The 22,486-nt window shown below is 38.6% G+C and overlaps 1 pseudogene; it reads right to left on the reverse strand.

Moving 5' to 3' along the window:
- LOC133070575 (RAB11-binding protein RELCH-like) overlaps positions 1-22,486 on the reverse strand; it is an 85,256-nt pseudogene that overhangs the window by 5,679 nt on the left and 57,091 nt on the right.

The following is a 22,486-nucleotide window of genomic DNA, read 5'->3' on the forward strand; positions in this document are numbered from 1 at the left end:
ATTGTTTGTAAAAATGATGATGCACAAACTCACCAATATTTTCTTCAGACAGCCTTAAAATCTCCTGGAACTGAAGTTTCACCTAAGCAACCCAAAGAAAAGATCCAGAAAGTCTCAGGTTCAATAGACCAGTCAATGTTTAAATAAAATGATTCCTACCATTGCTACTACTACTGATTTTTAAAGATTCAAGTAGTCAAAAACACAACAGTTCTTAAAATCCATAGGAAAAAAGAACGGTCAAGTTTCTGAAAACAACATCTTTTTAGAGATAAAATTTTTTAAAAATCAATTTAGGTCAGCAAGTTTTCTGAAGGACCTTAAGATTCCTTCACTAAATTAAAATCATTTCCAAGGTGACTTTAAGTGTTTGAAATTACTACCTCCCAAAACCGAACCTGATGATGGAAAGGATACTTAGGCAGATATTATATGATTAAAACTGTTGAAAGAAAATGTTGTGTATAAAAGGAATGAAAATGAAATTCGTTTCATTTAGGATATTCAGTGAGTAAGATACTGTTTATGTTATATCCATTGGCTTAGTCTTTAACTTTTTTAAAATTTAATTTTAAACATGAAAGACAGAATTTAACATTAAAGTTTCAAGTTAGAGGGAATGCTTGTTTCAATTTTCATTTTTAACATCACAGATTTCAGGCCTCTGAAGTCAACCACTTAAGTGTTAAAGTGAATTCCTAATTGCTTTTGTAAGACAAAGTAAAATAAATAACAGTTACTTCTTCTGGAGATGTCAAACAGTTTTTGCCAATAGTAATTCCCAGTAAAGTCCAATTATACTTAATAATTAGATGTTAATCAATGATTTGGTTTCCCCTACAGTAACATTAAGCTCTGGTTCTTGCCCTCCTATCAATAGGTCAGGCATATTAAATTGCAAATTCCATTTAAACTGAGATGTAGACCACTGTGAAAAGATTAACCTACAGCATCAGATGTACAGGGTTAAATTTCATTTCACACATGAAAAGATTAAGTACAGATACATTAAATGATTGATTCAAGGATACACAGTCATAACCCATTTTCTGAATTTTGCCAGTCCACTATACCAAACTGTCATGCTCTAAACGTTTCAAAAACTACAGGCTCAGTAAAGAGGTGCCACAAAATTTTTACCTTTTAAATGTATTAACATATAGCAACTACATCTTTATAAGGTTTTGTTAATGCTCTAAGTAACTGGCTCAACAATCTGTTATGAAGACAAATGGATTAACAGGATTAAAGAAGAAAGTAGGACCTAAGGACTTTCCAATTTTAATAAACAACAAAATAACCTGGTTAGGCAAAGGTGACAGTGATTGAAATATGCAGCATTTATCTCAAGTGTCCATTCTATTCCAAGAGCTTCTATCCTGTAGCAAGTATTCTACACAAGCTGCTTTGTTTCTATAATCACTGAAAGTGAAAGTTGCTCAGTTGTGTCCGACTGTTAGTGACCCCATAGACTACACAGTCCATGGAGTTCTCCAGGCCAGAATACTGGAGTGGGTAGCCTTTCCCTTCTCCAGGGGACCTTCCCAATCCAGGGACTGAACCCAGATCTGCTGCACTGCAGGTGGATTCTCTACCAGCTGAGCCACAAGGGAAGTCCAAGAATACTGGAGTGGGTAGCCTATCCCTTCTCCAGCAGAGCTTCCCAACACAGGAATCGAACTGGGGTCTCCTGCATCGCAGGTGGATTCTTTACCGACTGAGCTATCAGGGAAGCCCACAATCACCTGAAGTTCTGACCAAAGCATATAGAGGAAACGGGGGCTTCCTGAATCTCTGGTAGATTCAGTACAAGAAGCACATTCAAGGAATTGCAGTGGAGTCCCCTAGCTGATACTTTCTCTGCTGGAAAGCTCTGAGACATCCACAGTGAGCAGACCTTATATTTAAATGTGGATACAGACTAAATTTTGACTAAATCATTTTCTGAAAATCAATAAAGAATATTACAGACCAGAATTTTCTTTTATTATCATAGTTTTCTAAGACATTAAAAGATAATTAGAATAAAGGAAGGGCTCCTGCTTTTACTTACTCTGCCATAGCATTAATTAACACATTACATTTTTATATGTCTTGCATACAAGAAAATATGAAATACAAGTTTTTACCCTAGTGTTTGTAAAAATTTTGCCAAATGTCCAGCAAAGGCGCCAGAAAAATCTGGAGAATTCATGGACACAGGCAGTTGAAATAACATTAATTTTGCCAACTATTTCTATAAGCTGTGGTAACCTGAATAAGAAAGAAGGGAAAATCGGCAGGGGATACAAATAAATTACTGTTTCCTTGCCAATTTTGGAAACAATCCAAATCTAACAATCTCTTCTGCTTTTCACAGCCAGTAAAATTAGAATGCAAAGGAGTTGTTTGGGATCCTTTGAAAAAGTCTTAACTTTATATTCTGTAAACTTCTTAAATTTTAACAGATTGTCATGAAATATATGGAACCTTAATGGCAGAGTTCTAAGTGTGGTGTTAATAAGACTAAGTCAATGGAGGTGATACTTCATACAAAAGCTTGGCTAACATGCCACCATATATTTTAACCTCAAAAATGAGAAGTCTGGATGTAGTTTACAATCCACCACCACTTTTAGATACTAAGGGAACAGACAGGTCTTTCTGCAGTAATACAAACGCAGATAAGCACAGATAAGCAACTACATGTCTACAGGTATAAATCTTCTCTCCTGAAGACAGTTACCACAGATGACACCAAGTTATGTTTTGTTCTTTTTAAAAAAATATTTTGCTATATTTTGTCCCTCAGTTCCCGGGCTTCCCTAGTGGCTCAGAGGATAAAGCGTCTGCTTGCAATGCGGGAGACCCGGGTTTGATCCCTGGGTTGGGAAGATCCCCTGGAGAAGGAAAGGGCAACCCACTCCAGTACTCTTGCCTGGAGAATCCCATGGACAGAGGAGCCTGGCTGGCTACAGTCCACGGGGTCGCAAAGAGTCGGACACGACTGAGCGACTTCACTTTCTTTCTTTCTTTCCCTGGCTAAATATCATGAGCTATCTTCCATTCAAGTAGCTGAGATGTACCAAATGAACACGGAGGTGGTAACTTACAGCTGACTGACAGCCCATGGTAACCTCTCCCAGCCGGCTGTACCCTCGTGTTCCAGCTGGTGGTCATAAAACTGTAGCAGCAGTGCCAGTTGTCATGACTCCAATAATAGTAGACACATCCTGAAGAGGTGACAGGCCGAGGGAACCTAGTCACCATAAAATAAGAGAAGCAAAATAAATCATGTAGAAAATGGCAGTTTGGAAAGTTAACTATCTTATCAAAAGAAAAGCAAGGTTCTGCCTCCTAATATCTACTTAGCATATTATAGACTTCAAATATAAAACTAAAATACATTAAATCACTTTTAGAAAAAAATGAAATGTAGTTGATCCCTGCACAATCAGCGGTTAAACTGTCTAACTCACAGTCAGACCTTTCAGCCAACCATGGACCAGGCAGTACTACAACATTAACTACAGAAAACTATCCATATATAAGTGGATGTGTACACCTCAAACTCCTGTAATGTTTAAGGGTCGACTGTAAATTTCTCTTACATGTGAACAAATTTAACAAATCTCAAAAATTAAGATTTTATGAGACTAAATATCTAGTAAACGAACACTGAAATGAAAGAGTTTGCCAGTAAAAAGCAAAATTTTATTTATTTTAATTTAAAATTTGCTCCAAAATAAGATCTCAGTTAAAATATGGATTTGAATTTGGTTTTAAAAAAAAAAGATAGTTTTAAATCCACCACACTGCTTACGTCAATAAATAATAACTACAATAAGATATTTCCTTCATGGAGTAAGAAACTAATAGGTTGACAGCAGGGAAAAATTGTTTAATACCAGAGAATAACTTAAAATACACTAAAGCTTAGCTGAACAGGATTCTTAAGTATTTAATCTCCAATATTAAATGCTTTATTTAGAAATTTTTCCATAATTTGATAAACATTAAGTTAATACAAAGTGTTAAAAACAGTGACCAGTAAGATAAAACTATATATAATGATAACTAAAAAATTATTATAAATATTATAACCAGGGTCTCAAATACACACTTTAAAAGTTTTGGGGGAAAACTGAAAAAATGACTTTAAAAATTGTGTAAATAAATAACAAATATACATTAGTATATTTTCAAATTTGAACATATCAATAAAATTTATGATCCTACAGATCACAATTAGATCCCAGGTCTTAGCTGGCTCTTAAGTGAAGAACTCTACCAACAGCTCCTTAACTGTTGAAGAGAAATTCCTAGTGGCCCAACAGCTCCTGTATAGAGGTTAACATCCTAAAAAGACACAATGAAGGATGCAGCATTTTCTCAAAGCATATGAATGGCTTAATGATAATCATTAAACTTAAGAAAACATGAAATAACTTTTAAAATGCTGAAAGACAAAATTTAGATGGTATTATCTTCCTATGCTTCCTAAGGTATTTAATAATATCTTAAGTACAGATAAAGGTTGTCCCTTGTTAGTTAAAGTTTCTACTTGCTATCATAATACACAAGCAAATAAATGAATTTAGGTAAAATGGTACCCCATACTCTCTGAGATTTCTGCCTGAATCATCATTATCTCAACCTAGAAATCAAACAGATTTGGACACTGAGGGATAGCTGTACCTCATATTTCTATATCATGTTGAAGCACATCTGATCATTTCAAATAGGATTATATCATATTGGTCACAATCTGTGATACTATGATGGAAGGCATATTATTCCTTCAGAAATATGACAAATTACTGAAAAACAGTGGAAGAGTTAAGAGTAAAATAGATAGTGTTAAGATTTATTATAGGAAAAGTGAGGTCCAAAGATTTAAAGCGAGGTCCAACAGAAGCAAAACAAGAAATAAGCAATTACTTGGATAACTCATGGGTTCCCTGGGGGCTCAGATGGTAAAGAATCCGCCTGCAATGTAGGAGACTGGAGTTTGATTCCTGGGTTGAGAAGATTCCCTGGAGAAGGGAATGGCTACGCACTCCAGTATTCTTGCCTGAAGAATTCCATGGACAGAGGAATCTGGCGGGCTACAGTCCATGGGGTCGGAAAGAATCAGATATGACTGAGCAACTAATACACCATGGATAACTCAGTTGTAAAAGATAGGTAGTCGGAATAATAAGTTTGAGGTTTAGGAACCTCCAAGTATTATTCTATTTAAAAGGATTTTTAAAAATTTAAGCATCTAACTTGTCAACATACAGAAAAGTCCTCAGAATGCCATTTCAATAGACTGGCAAAAACCTAGCATTTCATTGTCTAAAAATTACCAAAATAATCCAAATCCAGCAAAATAACAGCTGCTATGATTCTTTAATGTATTTCCTTCCCACCAAAATATCAGCTCTATGATGGCAGAGATTTTTTTTCTGTTTTCTTCGTGAGTGCATCTGAAGTGTTCAAAATAGTACCTTGCATAAATATTAGTTAGTGTTGTGGAATTTTCATTACTTAAGAGAAAAACAAATCTTCACTTGTAATAAACTGTATCCCAAATTATATAGATGTGCATATAGACAGACATATAGACACAGCTATATAGACAGACCCTAAACACAGATATATTTCCTCATTTATAGCAAATGTATTATAACCTACATGTGAGTATAACAACGTTAACATTTACAGCTACTATTAAAAGTCAGAAGGTCAAATTAAGTCAGTGGGAACTTAAGATTATTTTTGACATGATAAAGACATAGTCACAGGAAATGTCACATAAACATCTGTTCAGAATGGTAAAGTAGTTTTGAAAATTTTCTGTCTAATCTCTAGCATGTGCTTGGCCATAAGTGACACTGAAGAATTATGTGCTAAGTGAATGAATGATAGCGAATGCTATGGGGTGAACTGTGTCTCCCTTAAAAATTTGTATGTTGAAATCCTAATACCTAGGACCTCAGAATATGATCTTATTTGGAAATAGTACTGTTGCAGGTATAATTAGATAATATGAAGTCACACTGGAACAGTGTGGACTTTCAATGTAATATAATTGATCTCATAACAAGGGGAAGTTTGGGCACAGAGACACGCACGTGCGCACACACACACACACACAGAACGGAATGTGAAGATGAAGGCAGAGATTGAGGGGATGCATTTACAAGCCAGAGTACTAGAGATCACCAGCAAGCCACAGGAAGCTAGGGGACAGGCAGGAAAGAGCTTTCCCCTCACAGTCTTCAGTTCAGTTCAGTTCAGTCACTCAGTCATGTCCAACTCTTTGCGACCCCATGAATCGCAGCATGCCAGGCCTCCCTGTCCATCACAAACTCCCGGAGTTTACTCAAACTCATGCCCATCGAGTCGGTGATGCCATCCAGCCATCTCATCCTCTGCCGTCCCCTTCTTCTCCTGTCCCCAATCCCTCCCAGCATCAGGGTCTTTTCCAACGAGTCAACTCTTCACATGAGGTGGTCGAAGTATTGGAGTTTCAGCTTCAGCATCAGTCCTTCCAATGAACACCCAGGACTCATCTCCTTTAGGATGGACTGGTTGGATCTCCTTGCAGTTCAAGGGACTCTCAAGAGTCTTCTCCAACACCATAGTTCAAAAGCATCAATTTTTCAGCACTCACCTTTCTTCACAGTGCAACTCTCACATCCATACATGACCACTGGAAAAACCATAGCTTTGACTAGACGGACCTTTGTTGGCAAAGTAATGTCTCTGCTTTTTAATATGCTATCTAGGTTGGTCATAACTTTCCTTCCAAAGAGTAAGTGTCTTTTAACTTCATGGCTGCACTCACAATCTGCAGTGATTTTGGAGCCCTGAAAAATAAAATCTGACACTGTTTCCACTATCTCCCCATCTATTTCCCATGAAGTGATGGGACCAGATGCCATGATCTTAGTTTTCTGAATGTTAAGCTTTAAGCCAACTTTTTCACTCTCCTCTTCCACTTTCATCAAGAGGCTTTTTAGTTCTTCTTCACTTTCTGCCATAAGGGTGGTTACATCTCCATATCTGAGGTGATTGATATTTCTCCCGGCAATCTTGATTCCAGCTTGTGCTTCTTCCAGCCCAGCGTTTCTCATGAGGTACTCCGCATAGAAGTTAAATAAGCAGGGTGACAATGTACAGCCTTGACATACTCCTTTTCCTATCTGGAACCAGTCTGTTGTTCCATGTCCAGTTCTAACTGTTGCTTCCTGACCTGCATACAGGTTTCTCAAGAGGCAGTTCAGGTGGTCTGGTATTCCCACCTCCTTCAGAATTTTCCACAGTTTACTGTGATCCACACAGTTGAAGGCTTTGGCGTAGTCAATAAAGCAGAAATAGATGTTTTCTGGAACTCTCTGGCTTTTTTGATGATCCAGCAGATGTTGGCAATTTGATCTCTGGTTCCTCTGCCTTTTCTAAAACCAGCTTGAACATCTGGAAGTTCTCGGTTCACGTATTGCTGAAGCCTGGCTTGGAGAATTTTGAGCATTACCTTATTAGCATGTGAGATGAGTGCAATTGTGTTGTAGTTTGAGCATTCTTTGGGATTGCCTTTCTTAGGGATTGGAATGAAAACTGACTTTTTCCAGTCCTGTGGCCACTGCTGAGTTTTCCAAATTTGCTGGCATATTGAGTCCAGCACTTTCACAGCGTCATCTTTCAGGATTTGAAATAGCTCAACTGGAATTCCATCACCTCCACTAGCTTTGTTTGTAGTGATGCTTTCTAAGGCCCACTTGGCCTCACATTCCAGGATGTCTGGCTCTAGGTGAGTGATCACATCATCGTGATTATCTGGGTCATGAAGATCTTTTTTGTACAGTTCTTCTGTGTATTCTTGCTACCTCTTCTTAATATCTTCTGCTTCTGTTAGGTCCATACCATTTCTGTCCTTTATTGAGCCCATCTTTGCATGAAATGTTCCCTTGGTATCTCTAATTTTCTTGAAGAGATCTCTAGTCTTTCCCATTCTGTTGTTTTCCTCCATTTCTTTGCATTGATCACTGAGGGAGGCTTTCTTATCTCTCCTTGCTATTCTTTGGAACTCTGCATTCAAATGGGAATATCTTTCCTTTTCTCCTTTGCTTTTCACTTCTCTTCGTTTCAGAGCTATTTGTAAGGCCTCCTCAGACAGCCATTTTGCCGTTTTGCATTTCTTTTCCATAGGGATGGTCTTGATCCCTGTCTCCTGTACAATGTCACAAACCTCCGTCCACAGTTCATCAGGCTCTCTGTCTATCAGATCTACTCCCTTAAATCTGTTTCTCACTTCCACTGTATAGTCATAAGGGATTTGATTTAGGTCATACCTGAATGGTCTAGTGGTGTTCCCTACTTTCTTCAGTTTAAGTCTGAATTTGGCAATAAGGAGTTCATGATCTGAGCCACAGTCAGCTCCCGGTCCTGTTTTTGCTGACTGTACAGGGCTTCTCCATCTTTGGCTGCAAAGAATATAATCAATCTGATTTCAGTGTTGACTATCTGGTGATGTCCATGGTAGAGTCTTCTCTTGTGTTATTGGAAGAGGGTGTTTGCTATGACCAGTGCGTTCTCTTGGCAAAACTTTATTAGCCTTTGCCCTGCTTCATTCTGTACTCCAAGGCCAAATTAGCCTGTTACTCCAGGTGTTTCTTGACTTCCTACTTTTGCATTCCAGTCCCCTATAATGAAAAGAACATCTTTTTGGGATGTCAGTTCTAAACAGTCTTGTAGGTCTTCTTAGAACGGTTCAACTTCAGCTTCTTCAGCATTGTTGGTTGGGGCATTGATCACAAGCTATGGGGCATAGGCTTGGATTAGTGTGATATTGAATGGTTTGCCTTGGAAACGAACAGAGATCATTCTGTCGATTTTGAGATTGCATCCAAGTACTGCATTTCGGACTCTTTTGTTGACCATGATGGCTATCCATTTCTTCTAAGTGGTTCCGGCCCACAGTAGTAGATATAATGGTCATCTGAGTTAAATTCACCCAGTCCAGTCCATTTTAGTTCGCTGATTCCTAGAATGTCGACATTCACTCTTGCCATATCCTGTTTGACCACTTCCAATTTGCCTTGATTCATGGACCTAACATTCCAGGTTCCTATGCAGTATTGCTCTTTACAGCATCGGACTTTGCTTCTATCACCAGTCCCATCCACAACTGGGTATTGTTTTTGCTTTGGCTCCAACCGTTCATTCTTTCTGGAGTTATTTCTCCACTGATCTCCAGTAGCATATTGGGCACCTACCAACCTGTGGAGTTCCTCTTTCAGCATCCTATCATTTTGCTTTTCATACTGTTCATGGGGTTCTTAAGGCAAGAATACTGAAGTGGTTTGCCATTCCCTTCTCCAGTGGACCACAGCCTTCAGAAGCAGCCAACCCTGCTGACAACCTGATCTTACACCTCTCGCCTTCAGAACTGCATGACAATGAGCATCTGATGTTAAAGCACTATGTTTCAGTTACTTTGTTATGGTGGATGTAGCAGAACAATGCAGCAAGATAGAAAGAAAAAGGGAATTAGAAAGTCCCTAGGCAACTGAAGTGCCTTAATGAGTGAAGGGGTAAACCTAAAGTGGCCAGCTGTGAGCACTTTGTGGTTTATCTTTAAGTCTGAAGTTGCATTCTCCTCAATAATTATAATTAAAAATTATTCAACTAACTCTACCCTATCCATTCTCAATTTTCCAAGTAAAACTGGCATTCTTACAGTATATACCATTTTTATGTAATGCTTCGCGCATTGTTGGATGATATACTGCTTCATATCCCAGAGATTACAGGTGGCCCAGTTTACTTCATATGGAAATTGTAACACTAAAAACACTTGATTTTATACTCCTGTTTATTAGAAGCCCAGAAGAGATATGAATAATTTCACAAATCTGAAAATCTCATACATACTAATAGCTTGTCTATAGCCATTTATTCTGGGGGTTGAGTGCTGTGGGGCTACCAGATGCCATGGATCAAAGGTCACTTACTGGTTAGCTGGACTCTGAGCTAAGAAAATAATGGCTTTTGCTATCAATTTCATGTATTCCTGAAAATAAATCATATTCTTTTTTCTGGGGAAAAAAAACACTGTGCTGCATATGCTTATATTCCTATCAAGGACACAGCAGGAAATAGCAATTACACTTTCTTTCCCCTACTGAAAATAACACAAAATAGCTGAGGAAGAAAAAAAATACAAAGAAAATGAAAAGCTTCACGAACTGGCCCTGGTAACTATTAATTTAGCTCTGTTAATGAAAGAAAACACTTCTGACTTACCACACCAAAAAAAAAAAAAAAAGGCTATAAAAAGGCTCTAGATTAAGAATGGAGAGGAAGAATAAATATTGTAAAATAACACCATGAGGCTTATCCATAAATGATCAAGCCATGTAGTTCCCCTTAGGTATCATACAATCTCTGACCATGCGGTTCCACACATATAAAACATTTTAGTAATTATGCTGTCATACAGTGACTTGTGGAGAAGGAAATGGCAACCCACTCCAGTAATCTTGCCCAGGAAATCCCATGGACGGAAGAGCCTGGTGGGCTACAGTCCTTGGGGTTGCAAAGAGTTGGCCATGATTCAGCAACTAAAACAGAGTGACTTTTACAATTTTAATCAAAAACAGTTCTGTGGGAAGCTAAGCTGTCAATGTTCTACATCTTCCTTCCATAATCTAAGTTCAATACCTTCTATCTGTGGCACGTCACCATGAAGCTTGGCTTTGCTGGAGAAGGGTGTGTTCGGTAGCACTAATGCAAAGAGAGATGGGATCAAGGACTGCAAGGCAGACAGACACATGTGGAGCTTATGTTCATCCAGCCCGTGCTCGCCTTCCTGAAACATAAGCAGGTGGAAGCTAATTTAGTCTCCTGAGAGTATGCATTTATGATGCTCTTCCTTTCGGTGGCAAACAATAAAACATTTAAGGACATGTATGTTAGCCTCACCAGAGAAGGCAATGGCAACCCACTCCAGTACTCTCGCCCGGAAAATCCCATGGATGGAGGAGCCTGGTAGGCTGCAGTCCATGGGGTTGCGCAGAGTTGGACACGACTGAGTGATTTCACTTTCACTTTTCACTTTCATGCAATGGAGAAGGAAAAGGTAACCCACTCCAGTGTTCTTGCCTGGAGAATCCCAGGGACAGGGGAGCCTGGTGGGCTGCCGTCTATGGGGTCGCACAGAGTCAGACACGACTGAAACGACTTAGCAGCAGCAGCAGCATGTTAGCTTCACAGTGAACCTAATGGAGATGACCAAGAATCTTTTCTGAATTGCTCTGAGTATGTGCAAATATGAAGAGCTAAAAGCACTGTGGGGGCTTCCCTGGTGACTGAGAAAGTAAAGAATCTGCCTGCAGTGAAGGAGATCCTGGGTGGATCCCTAGATCAGAAAGATCCCTTGGAGGAGGAGAAGGCAACCCACTCAGTATTCTTGCCTGGAGAATTCCATGGACAAAAGAGCCTAGTGGGCTGCAGTTCATGGGGTCGCAGAGAGTTGGACACTACTGGTCGGCTAACATTTTAACTTTCGCAAGGCACTGTGGACGTAATAGAATCTTTTGTATGGAAAACTTCAGGGTGAACATCAGTCATTTCATTTGTATGGAACTTCTTTCACAGGTTTTTTCTTTTAAGAGGGTCTTAACTTTTGAAATTTTAGAAGTCAGGTTAAAGATATTAAAGTGATCAAAGGAATCATTTTAAATGCTCAACTGTTAAACCAGCAGTAGCATTTATTATTTTCTACTTCCAAACTCCTTTCATAGATTTGATGACAACTGTATTTGCCAGTATTTAATACACTTTAAAATAATTCAATGTAAAACGCTGAAGAAATTTCAAAAGGAAACAAAACAAAGAGATAATAGAAACAACAACCAAAAAGAGTAAAACGATCACTATGGTACACAGAAACCAAGTATTAAAGTGAAAACTAGAATCACTAGAGATAAAAGCATTTAATGCTGCTCAAATCCACTTGGGATGTCATTATATTATAAATAACTGTGTCAGGAATACCAGATAAGTTACATTTTTTTACTATCAAGTTCTAAATTAGTTAATTTCTTTATGGACCATTACCTGTGCTGAATACTGCAGCTATGTTGAGTAGCAATATGGAATTAGCTGTGTTATGGAATGGAACAAAGAAAGCCTGGTATTGATAATTCTCAGATAGAAGGGATGCAAATATTGAAAAAAAAAAAATACTTGAGAAAAATTCCCTAGGTTTCATAAAAAGAAGTACTCCAGTCTAGCTGTCTATTTATAGTCTTCAACATGCATTATGAAATTTATAGGGGAAAAAAGTCCAATTTTTAAATTAGATAAATGCACATATATACAGGTAAGACGATATACAGAGTAGTATATATATATATATGTTAAAATACTTTATGTTAAGAGTCTTATAAAGAATCTTAAAATCTGGGGGTAGAGAGGGCAACAGTGTAGTTTCAGAGGCTGATACCTGATCCTGGTCCTGCCATTTGACAGCTGTGGAAAGTTAAACAGTTTCCACACCAAAAAACCAAAATATAATTCAAAGAGTTCTGACAATGAAATAATAGATTTTATTTATAAAATATGGTACATAATGTGTACATAGTACACATGAAAGAAATGTTAGTTTTTCTCCCAGATGCTGAGACTTTTAATACAAAAATTAGTTTCATTGTATCGACTTTTCTTCTGTTCTTAGGAAGAACGGAAAATTCGTTTTTTTTGTTGTTGTTGGGTTTTTGTGTGTGTGTGTGTGTGTGTGTGTGTAATAAAGTTTTATTAAAGTATAAAGGAGATAGAGAAAGCTTCTGACATAGGCATCAGAAGGGGGCAAAAGAGTACCCCCTTTGCTAGTATTAGCAATGGAGTTATATACTCTCCAATGAATCCAAAGAATGTCTGGAGGCTGCAAAGACCTCACCAGACCCACTCCCATAATTTACATTTTAAGATAACAGAGTTGGCCAGAAGGTTTAATCCAAAGATTGTCCTCAGGCAGGATACATCCTTGTAAAGACCAGACCTACTCCCATAATTTATGTTTTAAAATAACAGAATTAGCCAGAGGGTTTAATACAAAGACTGTCCTCAGGCAGGATACATTATTGTTATATAATCCTAAGGAATGTAGAGGAAAAAAAGTAAAAAAAGTTTGTCCTTTCTTCCTCCTTGAATATCCCAGACCTCTCTCTCCTTGGGGACCCCTAGATTTCTTATCAACCTGCCTAGGAAATGACTCTCTCATTCCCCCCTTTTCTTTTAGGAGAATTATGTTGCCTAGGGAAAAGGGGCGTCGTTCTCATTCCACAACGGCTTCCGAGCTGACAAGGGGCGTTGTCCCTAAATTGGTGTGGCAACATAATCTCCTAATCCTCATAGTGAGGATGTCTGATCCAGGGGCCCCAAGTAATAGCTGGAGGAGGCTGTGGCACTCATAGGAGCTCGGACAACTATTTGTAAATTAAAAGCTTTTAGACGGTTAGAAAACCCCATTATACAGTTACAGATGTAAGGCAAAACAGTCATTAAACCAAGTTAAAATCAAAATGAAAAGTCACATTATGTCCATAGTTACATCAGTCCATCTTAAGGTTGTTAGATGTCATCAGTTTAAGAAGAGGCATCACATGCGATTGTTGAAGGTATTTGCAGACTTGGAGAAAGTCCTTTCCTTGAAGTGGAGATGTCCACCATGGGAAGCCTTCCACTGATGAAGAGGGGAGTGCTCCGCAGACCCAGAAGTTAGACTGATTGTGAAATGCTGCGTAGGAGTGAGCCCAAGCATTGTCTTGAGGTTCAAACGGCAGACTCAGGATTTTTGAAGTCAGCATAAGTAGACTTACATAGATTATCACGCCCATCTGAAAAGTACAAAGCCAGAGCATAGAAAGTAAAGACATAAAATGACGTCACTTAGTTCTGGTCAGGGTGCCATCTCTTGACTCGAGTGTGATGCACCCATGAATCAATTCCTGGCACTTTGACAGCTGTGGGAGAAGAAAGAATAACCTGGTAAGGGCCTTCCCAGAGGGGCTCGATAGATGGGCCCCCAGACCCCAATGTTTTTATGAGGACCTCGGTTCCTGGCTCAAATAGAGGCTTGCTGGATTCAGAGGCTGGGTCAGGAATCGTCTCCCGGAGTTCTGTTAATGCCTGTTGAAAAGAATAACCTGGTAAGGGCCTTCCCAGAGGGGCTCGAGGGATGGGCCCCCAGACCCCAGTGTTTTTATGAGGATCTCGGTTCCTGGCTCAAATAGAGGCTTGCTGGATTCAGAGGCTGGGTCAGGAGTCGTCTCCCAGAGTTCTGTTAATGCCTGTTGAAAAGCTGAGAGCTGAGTTACATAATTAGTTAACTCCAAGGCTTCAGGATCTATAACAATGTCTGTGCGTAAGAAAAGCCTTCCATAAATACATTCAAAGGGGGACAGTCCCTCCTTTTTGGGGGCAGTTCGAGCCCTCATTAAAGCTATGGGTAGGACTTTAATCCAGTTGTCCTGCGTTTCTTGAGTTACTTTGCACAGATGTCTTTTGATAATGTCATTAGCTTTTTCAACCTTTCCTGAGGATTGGGGTCTCCAGGAACAGTGTAAGTGATACTCTATTCCTAGAGCTTTAGACACCCCCTGAGTTACAGCAGCTTTAAAGGTGGAGCCATACCTTTTCTTTCAGTGACAAACAAGTTGAATTCTGACCCTGTGGGCAAACTCAAAGCCAGAGCTTGCAGGAGAGCAGTCTGAAGAACCTTAAAAGCCTTTTGAGTATCTGGAGACCAAACCAGTTTGTCGGTTTGGGCCTGCTGAGTTTCAGCTATAAGTTTATATAAAGGCCGGGCAAGTTCCCCATAGCCCGGAATCCAAATACGACAGTAGCCTGTGAGTCCCCAAAATCCCCTCAATTGTCTTAAAGTCATAGGTAGGGGATGGTTTAGTATAGGTTTAATTCTCTCGGGGCCTATGGCCCTAGTCCCTTCTGATATGATTAGGTCGAGATATCTAACAGATTGTTGACAAAGCTGAGCCTTTTCTCTTGATGCCTTGTAACCGCAGCCTGCCAGAAAGTTTAAGAAATCTTCTGAGGCTCGTGAACAAGCTTCCTCTGTCTCAGCACAGAGCAAAATATCATCTACATATTGTAACACTACCGCTTCAGAACTATTAAAGTTTTGTAGATCCCGTGACAAACTTTGTCCAAATAAGTGAGGACTGTCACGAAATCCCTGGGGCAAAACTGTCCAGGTTAACTGAGAAGCTGACTGCGTGGGGTCTTCAAAGGCAAATAGAAATTGACTTTCCTCCACCAAACGCGCTGAATAGAAGGCATCTTGCAAATCAATTACTGAGAAATATTTGGCTCATTCAGGAATTTCAGACAATAGAGTATAAGGATTAGGCACCATGGGGTGTAAAGGAACCACAGCCTCATTTATTATTTGTAAATCTTGAACTAATCTCCATTTATCATTTGATTTCTTTATACCCAAAATAGGAGTGTTGCATGGACTGTTACAGGGAACTAATAGTCCCTGCTCCTTTAAATTCTCAATGATGGATTTTAACCCTTCCTTAACCTCAGGTTTCAGTGGATACTGCTTCTTATGTGGGAATAAGTGTGGGTCTTTGAGCTTGACAACTACAGGAATAGCATTTTGTGCTCGACCCACAGATTTTCCATCAGCCCATACTCTAGGATTCACATTTTGTTCAACTAAAGGGAGAGAAAGGGAGGGCTCCATATTCATGAAAACAGAGGCATGGACCTTGCTCAGTATATCCCTCCCCAAAAGGGGTGAGGGTGATTCTGGCACGATAAGAAACTCGTGTGAAAATAGCACAGAATCCCAGTTGCACAATAGAGAATAACTGAAGTAATACCTTTTGGCTCGTCCAGACAGTCCCATTACGGAAGCGGATCGGGAAGAAAGTGGGCCAGGGGCTTCAGTAAGCACGGAGTAAGTTGCCCCAGTATCTAAAAGGAAATTGAAGAAAATTCATTTTACAGAGTGAGGGTATGAACGAATGCAGTGAAATAAAGTTAAAACATTTTGACATTGTGTAAATATTTTAAGTTATCTCTGCATTCTGGAGACTGAAGCTGAATACTTTATCTAAAGTATTTAAGTATTCAGAAGAGGTTAGGAAGAGGCAGCATTGGGAACAGTGTCAGAGTAGGTGCCACAAAGGTGCTATTTTAGCTAACAAAGTCAGATCATGCCCTTTCTCCTTAGCTTCAGTCAAGCAAAACTTCCTCAATTCTCTCTTGGCTCCAGACCAATAGAATCTTTAACGGGTAATTAATTAGAATGTTCAGCCAAGTGGTACTTTCTGTCTTTGTTTCCCCAACATTCTTTCAAGAAGCCTTAAAACACACCTTTAAAATTTCTATTAACTGTATAAATAAAGGAAGCATTTACCCTGAGAAGTTTTTCAATCTTGTTCAGCAATTTGGGTATAAGGTGAGACTGTAAATTTCCAAGTTCTGTAGTCCAGGCGGCAGTGGCTGGTAAAAATACTTGATGTGTGGCACTAACGACTCTTTCTGAGGGATCACACAAGGCTGACAGCAACAGTTCAAAACCCTGCCAAAAGGAAACAGACACAATGCAGATTTAAAACAAAACAGAAGCCTCAAAAACACAATAAAATGTAATAAACATACATTCCAATACATTTAGAAGACATTTTAAGCAAGAAAGAAGCCATTCATAAGCCTGCCTTCCCCAATTTCTTTGAAGAAAAATGTCAGGTATCCATTAATGGGGAAGCCAGAGAGGAAATGGCAAGCCAATTTCCTGCCACAAAGCTGTGGCAGATACTATAAATGAATCAAAGCATTTTCTCCTTGAAATTGCAGAACTGAAACCAGGCAGCCAACTTTAACTTGTTCAAATTGACCCATTTGCCATCCATACTATAGATTATGGGGTATCTGAATCAGAGATTTGGGATATTACACCATTCGGAATTTTATAATGGAACAGAGGGGATTTATTCTGAAAAGCATACCTGCTGATATTTGTCTGGGCCATCAATGTATCCCATAATGATACCAAGGCTTTTGATCACAGCTTCTCTTACCAAATCTGCCTTATCTTCCATTAACATTTGTTGCAACATTGAAAGAACCAAGGAGCTACGGATCTCTTTCTGAAATAAACATGTTTTACTATTTATTTATACTAGCAGCAGAAAAGAATAGAAAAAAATGACAGATAGCCACGTATTCACAATCCAGATTAAATATATATTAACACGTTGCTATGTTTGCTGCAAGTCCTAATTTCTGAAACACAGAAGACATTGTAGACACAGCAGAAGTGCATGCCTCTCTTCCACCCTCCCCCTTGCCCTAATTCTCCTCTCTAAAGATAACATTTACCCTGAACTTGGTATTAATCATCTCCCAGCATATTTTTGTATTTTTACTATGTATATGCCAATCCCTGAAATCTTCACAGTATGCTTTTGGCAAATCAACAGTCACCACTCCGCCATAAACAGATTCTTTTGTGTAAAAAGACAATTCTTTCTTTTTTTTATTTATTTATTTTTTTATTTATTTTTTTTTAATTTTTTGTTTTGTTTTTTATTTTTTTTTTTTTATTAGTTGGAGGCCAATCACTTCACAACATTTCAGTGGGTTCTGTCATACATTGATATGAATCAGCCATGGATTTACACGTATTCCCCATCCCGATCCCTCCTCCCACCTCCCTCTCCACCCGATTCCTCTGGGTCTTCCCAGTGCACCAGGCCGGAGCACTTGTCTCATGCATCCCACCTGGGCTGGTGATCTGTTTCACCATAGATAGTATACATGCTGTTCTTTTGAAATATCCCACCCTCACATTCTCCCACAGAGTCCAAAAGTCTGTTCTATATTTCTGTGTCTCTTTTTCTGGTTTGCATATAGGGTTATCGTTACCATCTTTCTAAATTCCATATATATGTGTTAGTATGCTGTAATGTTCTTTATCTTTCTGGTTTACTTCACTCTGTATAAGGGGCTCCAGCTTCATCCATCTCATTAGGACTGGTTCAAACGAATTCTTTTTAACGGCTGAGTAATATTCCATGGTGTATATGTACCACAGCTTCCTTATCCATTCGTCTGCGGATGGGCATCTAGGTTGCTTCCATGTCCTGGCTATTATAAACAGTGCTGCGATGAACATTGGGGTGCACGTGTCTCTTTCAGATCTGGTTTCCTCAGTGTGTATGCCCAGAAGTGGGATTGCTGGGTCATATGGCAGTTCTATTTCCAGTTTTTTAAGAAATCTCCACACTGTTTTCCATAGCGGCTGTACTAGTTTGCATTCCCACCAACAGTGTAAGAGGGTTCCCTTTTCTCCACACCCTCTCCAGCATTTATTGCTAGACTTTTGGATAGCAGCCATCCTGACTGGCGTGTAATGGTACCTCATTGTGGTTTTGATTTGCATTTCTCTAATAATGAGTGATGTTGAGCATCTTTTCATGTGTTTGTTAGCCATCGGTATGTCTTCTTTGGAGAAATGTCTGTTTAGTTCTTTGGCCCATTTTTTGATTGGGTCATTTATTTTTCTGGAATTGAGCTTCAGGAGTTGCTTGTATATTTTTGAGATTAATCCTTTGTCTGTTTCTTCATTTGCTATTATTTTCTCCCAATCTGAGGGCTGTCTTTTCACCTTACTTATAGTTTCCTTTGTAGTGCAAAAGCTTTTAAGTTTCATTAGGTCCCATTTGTTTAGTTTTGCTTTTATTTCCAATATTCTGGGAGGTGGGTCATAGAGGATCTTGCTGTGATTTATGTCGGAGAGTGTTTTGCCTATGTTCTCCTCTAGGAGTTTTATAGTTTCTGGTCTTACATTTATATCTTTAATCCATTTTGAGTTTATTTTTGTGTATGGTGTTAGAAAGTATTCTAGTTTCATTCTTTTACAAGTGGTTGACCAGTTTTCCCAGCACCACTTGTTAAAGAGGTTGAAAAGACAATTCTTTCTATCACTACCTATGGAACTCAGAAAAGCACTGATAGTCAAAACAACATGAGGGATTACAAAAATCACTCTGGTAATCAAAACATTTGCCTGGGGTAGGAGTATGGAAACTAAAATCCTGGTGTTGCTATTTTTTTTTTTGAAGAACTGAGGGAAAAAAAACAATGATAAAAGATGAGAGTAAACTTTAAAAGTGCTTACAAAACTGCATGGCTATTTTCAGATGCTACTATTAAATATAATGTCAACTACTATTTTGTCTTAAGTTTCATACAACTTTTACCCCATGGATTCAGCCTAATTAATGTCTGAGGTTGGAATAAAATGTCATTGTTTTCATATTCTTGCCCTTCCTGCCCTTTTTTGTACCAGTATTGTAACTTGATCAATTTCTAAAATTCTTTAAAACCTAAACTTGTTTAGGTCACCTTTACATTTAACAGTTACAATAAAAGGAAATGACCATTTCTATAAATCTCTCGTCAGTGTGATTTGGTATGCAGAGCAAGGTCTGAAAGACGTTTTTAAATATCTAGTTTTTGTTTTGATTTTTAAAAACAAAATATATGTAATTATAGAAAAGTTTGGTCACATTTAGGGTGGTGAATATACCTTTTGGTACAGCCTTGTTTATTGATCTTTTAGGTTAAATACTGCTTCCCAACATTTCTTTAAAAGTGTATTAAAAGGGCTTTTTGGTCGATATCTACACAGGCAATAGACAGAGGTACGTAAACCTCAGCTGGGTATTTGCTTTGCAGCAATCAAGGCTGAGGTCAACTGTGGCCGTTTCCATATGCTAAGGAAACCCACAGGACAAGTTAGGAGGCTTCACGCCATCTGAGCTATGACTACACTGAGGTTTTACTGCTACCAGTTACAGTGGGGTAACAGTAGTGGGGTACAGTGAGGCAAGTGGAGCTCCACGCAGGAAACATTAAGTCCATTATTAACGCTGCTTGGCACTCTAGTACTAGGAACAGCGCCGAACAGCCTCTTCCTTCTTTGAGAGCATGTGACGTTCAGCTCTCTCTTGGGACAATAAATAATAGGACGCTCAGACTCACTCATGGATATCTACCTACACAATTTATCACAATAAGATAATTTTCTCTGAAAAGATAGGAAAACACTAAAAAAAAAAAAAAAAAAAAAAAAAGTTTATGCCCAGTTCCTGGTGGAAGTATGGGAAAATAAGAACTCTGATGCCCTGCTAATAGGAGTTCAATCTATGATGTCTTGGTTGGGGGGCGATTTAACACTGTCCAAATAAAAAATGCACATGTCAAGAGAAGCAAGATACAGAGGTTTTAACAATATGTGAAAATTTAAAATGCATAGATTCCCACACAAGGGATAAATAGATCATTGTACAGTGCGATTAATTCCAAGTAAGAAAAATTTTAAAGATACAAAAATGTAAGCTTGCATATGCATGAATTTTTATTTTCTTAAGTATTCATCAAAAACCATTAACCACAGATGTCTGTCTTTGGAGAGAATGACTAGGGCCAGGGAAGTCTTTGATTTTCATCTGTCTGAAAATTTATTTTCAACAACAACATTTCTGGGAGTGGAGACTATAAATTATTCTTAAATTATTCTTTGTATTTTTCTGTATAAAAAGAAAAGATAAATTTTATTTTTTAAAAAGACAATTGTCTGACTCTTGGGTTTCTCAGTCTTCACTCACCCTCACACTAAAGAATGTGAGGTAACAGTAAATGTAACATAAATAGCTCATGTACTGTTGCACAGTTCCAATTTTTGTACTCCTTTTAAAGAGCAGTCTTATAGAAATGACCCTTCAAGGCAGGGGTCAGCAAACTGGGCCAAAAAGTCTCTGCTGCAACTCCTCAACTCGGCTGTTGCAGTATGGAAGCAGACACAGACAAGTCACAAGGAATGGGTGTGGCTGCATGCCAATAAAACTTTATTTATAAAAACAGGCTGTGGATTCCATTTGGTCTCCAGACTGTCAAGCTCTGCTTTAAATTACCGTTGTTCAAAGTAAAATGACTCTTGATATCACCTCTTGCTTCCATCCCCTGTAAGCCCTGGACCCATCAGGAGACACCTCAAGAGCAGAGCAGGCCAGAGTGCTCAGTCTTCTTCCTGGCGGGAGGCCCTTGGTCATTTAGAAACTAATGAGCACCTCAAACAGCTTTTGTTTGGGTGGGTAATATCTCCTGACATTTATCATATCAGAAATTAAAAACGAGAAATTTCAAATTATTAACTCATTAAAAACAATAAACTTCTTAAAGGTTAACATGACTAATGAAATTACAATTTTAATGGAAATAACTATAATCAAAAAAACTAGTGAGAGGAATAGTGTTGCTTTATATTGTGTTGCAAATCTCAGTGACGTCTGACTTAAAAGAAGACAGATAGGATCATCTTATCTGCTCTGCCTTCAACTATATGTTGCTTGGGTGGAAGTACTTAAGAAAACCTGGCCTCACAGAAACACGTAACTGAGAAAGGGAGAAGTATCTTCATAGCCTCTTCTGATAAGAATAGAAGCTGTCAAGCTCGGAATGGTGAATACAAGTTTTCCAAAATTCTTGCTCTCATTAGAAGTTCTAATTTTATCATTGGCAATGAAAACCGTCTACTTGTTCTCCTTGAAGCAAGGCTCCATGTCACTTATTTTCATGAAGATGTCTGCCACATACCAAGTTTTTCAGTGATCTATCAAGTAAAATTGGTACCCCATGAGAAAAGCAGCTGGTTCAGCTCACAACTCAAACTATCTGAGTGCTTTCTTTCTGCAACAGCCATCATAGTTCAGAATGCAGCAAAAGGGCTTAATATCAGTATTTTCCAGCTGAATATTAAAAAAGAGGCATACTTAGGGTCAAAATTTAGGAGAATTAATAATTTCACTGATTCACCAAGTTTATTTTTAAGTGAAGTTGACTTTCTGTGAGTGCCCTGTAGTGAAGAATATGATCATTCTCTCTCCATCTGGGGGTCACTGCTTTGATCAGCGCTAATGCACTGCCACCGTTACCCATTACAAATTTTGCTTGCACCAACACTGTAACTGTCAACACAGAGAAAAAGACAAAAAATGTTTTAATATTATTACGAAAATAATGTTCATCTCATGGACCTCTTCAAAAGGATCAAGGAACTCCCCAGGGTCCTCTGACCAAACTTTGAGAATTCCTGATGAGGTTTAATATATTTATACTCATGTAAAATCAATGGCTAATGTTCCCCTCTGTCTGCAATGTCACATGGTATCAACGTGAGCTTTCTTTATTCAGCTTAACTTCTTCCTTTGTTACGACAGAATGTGGATTAAAATATATAATAAGACACCTGAAAAAAAGGTTTCTCTATTGCTAAAAAAAGAAGGAAAAGTTTTTTTTAAGAAAAATCACAATTCTTACAGGAAGGTAGGGTGCCAGCACGCCACGAGATTCTGCCACAAGCAATCTTCTTTCTGGGTATTTGTGATTAATCTAGAGAAAAAATAAATAAATCAAACAT

The sequence above is a fragment of the Dama dama genome, chromosome 15 (genome assembly GCF_033118175.1).
Source record: "Dama dama isolate Ldn47 chromosome 15, ASM3311817v1, whole genome shotgun sequence".
Taxonomy (NCBI): domain Eukaryota; kingdom Metazoa; phylum Chordata; class Mammalia; order Artiodactyla; family Cervidae; genus Dama; species Dama dama.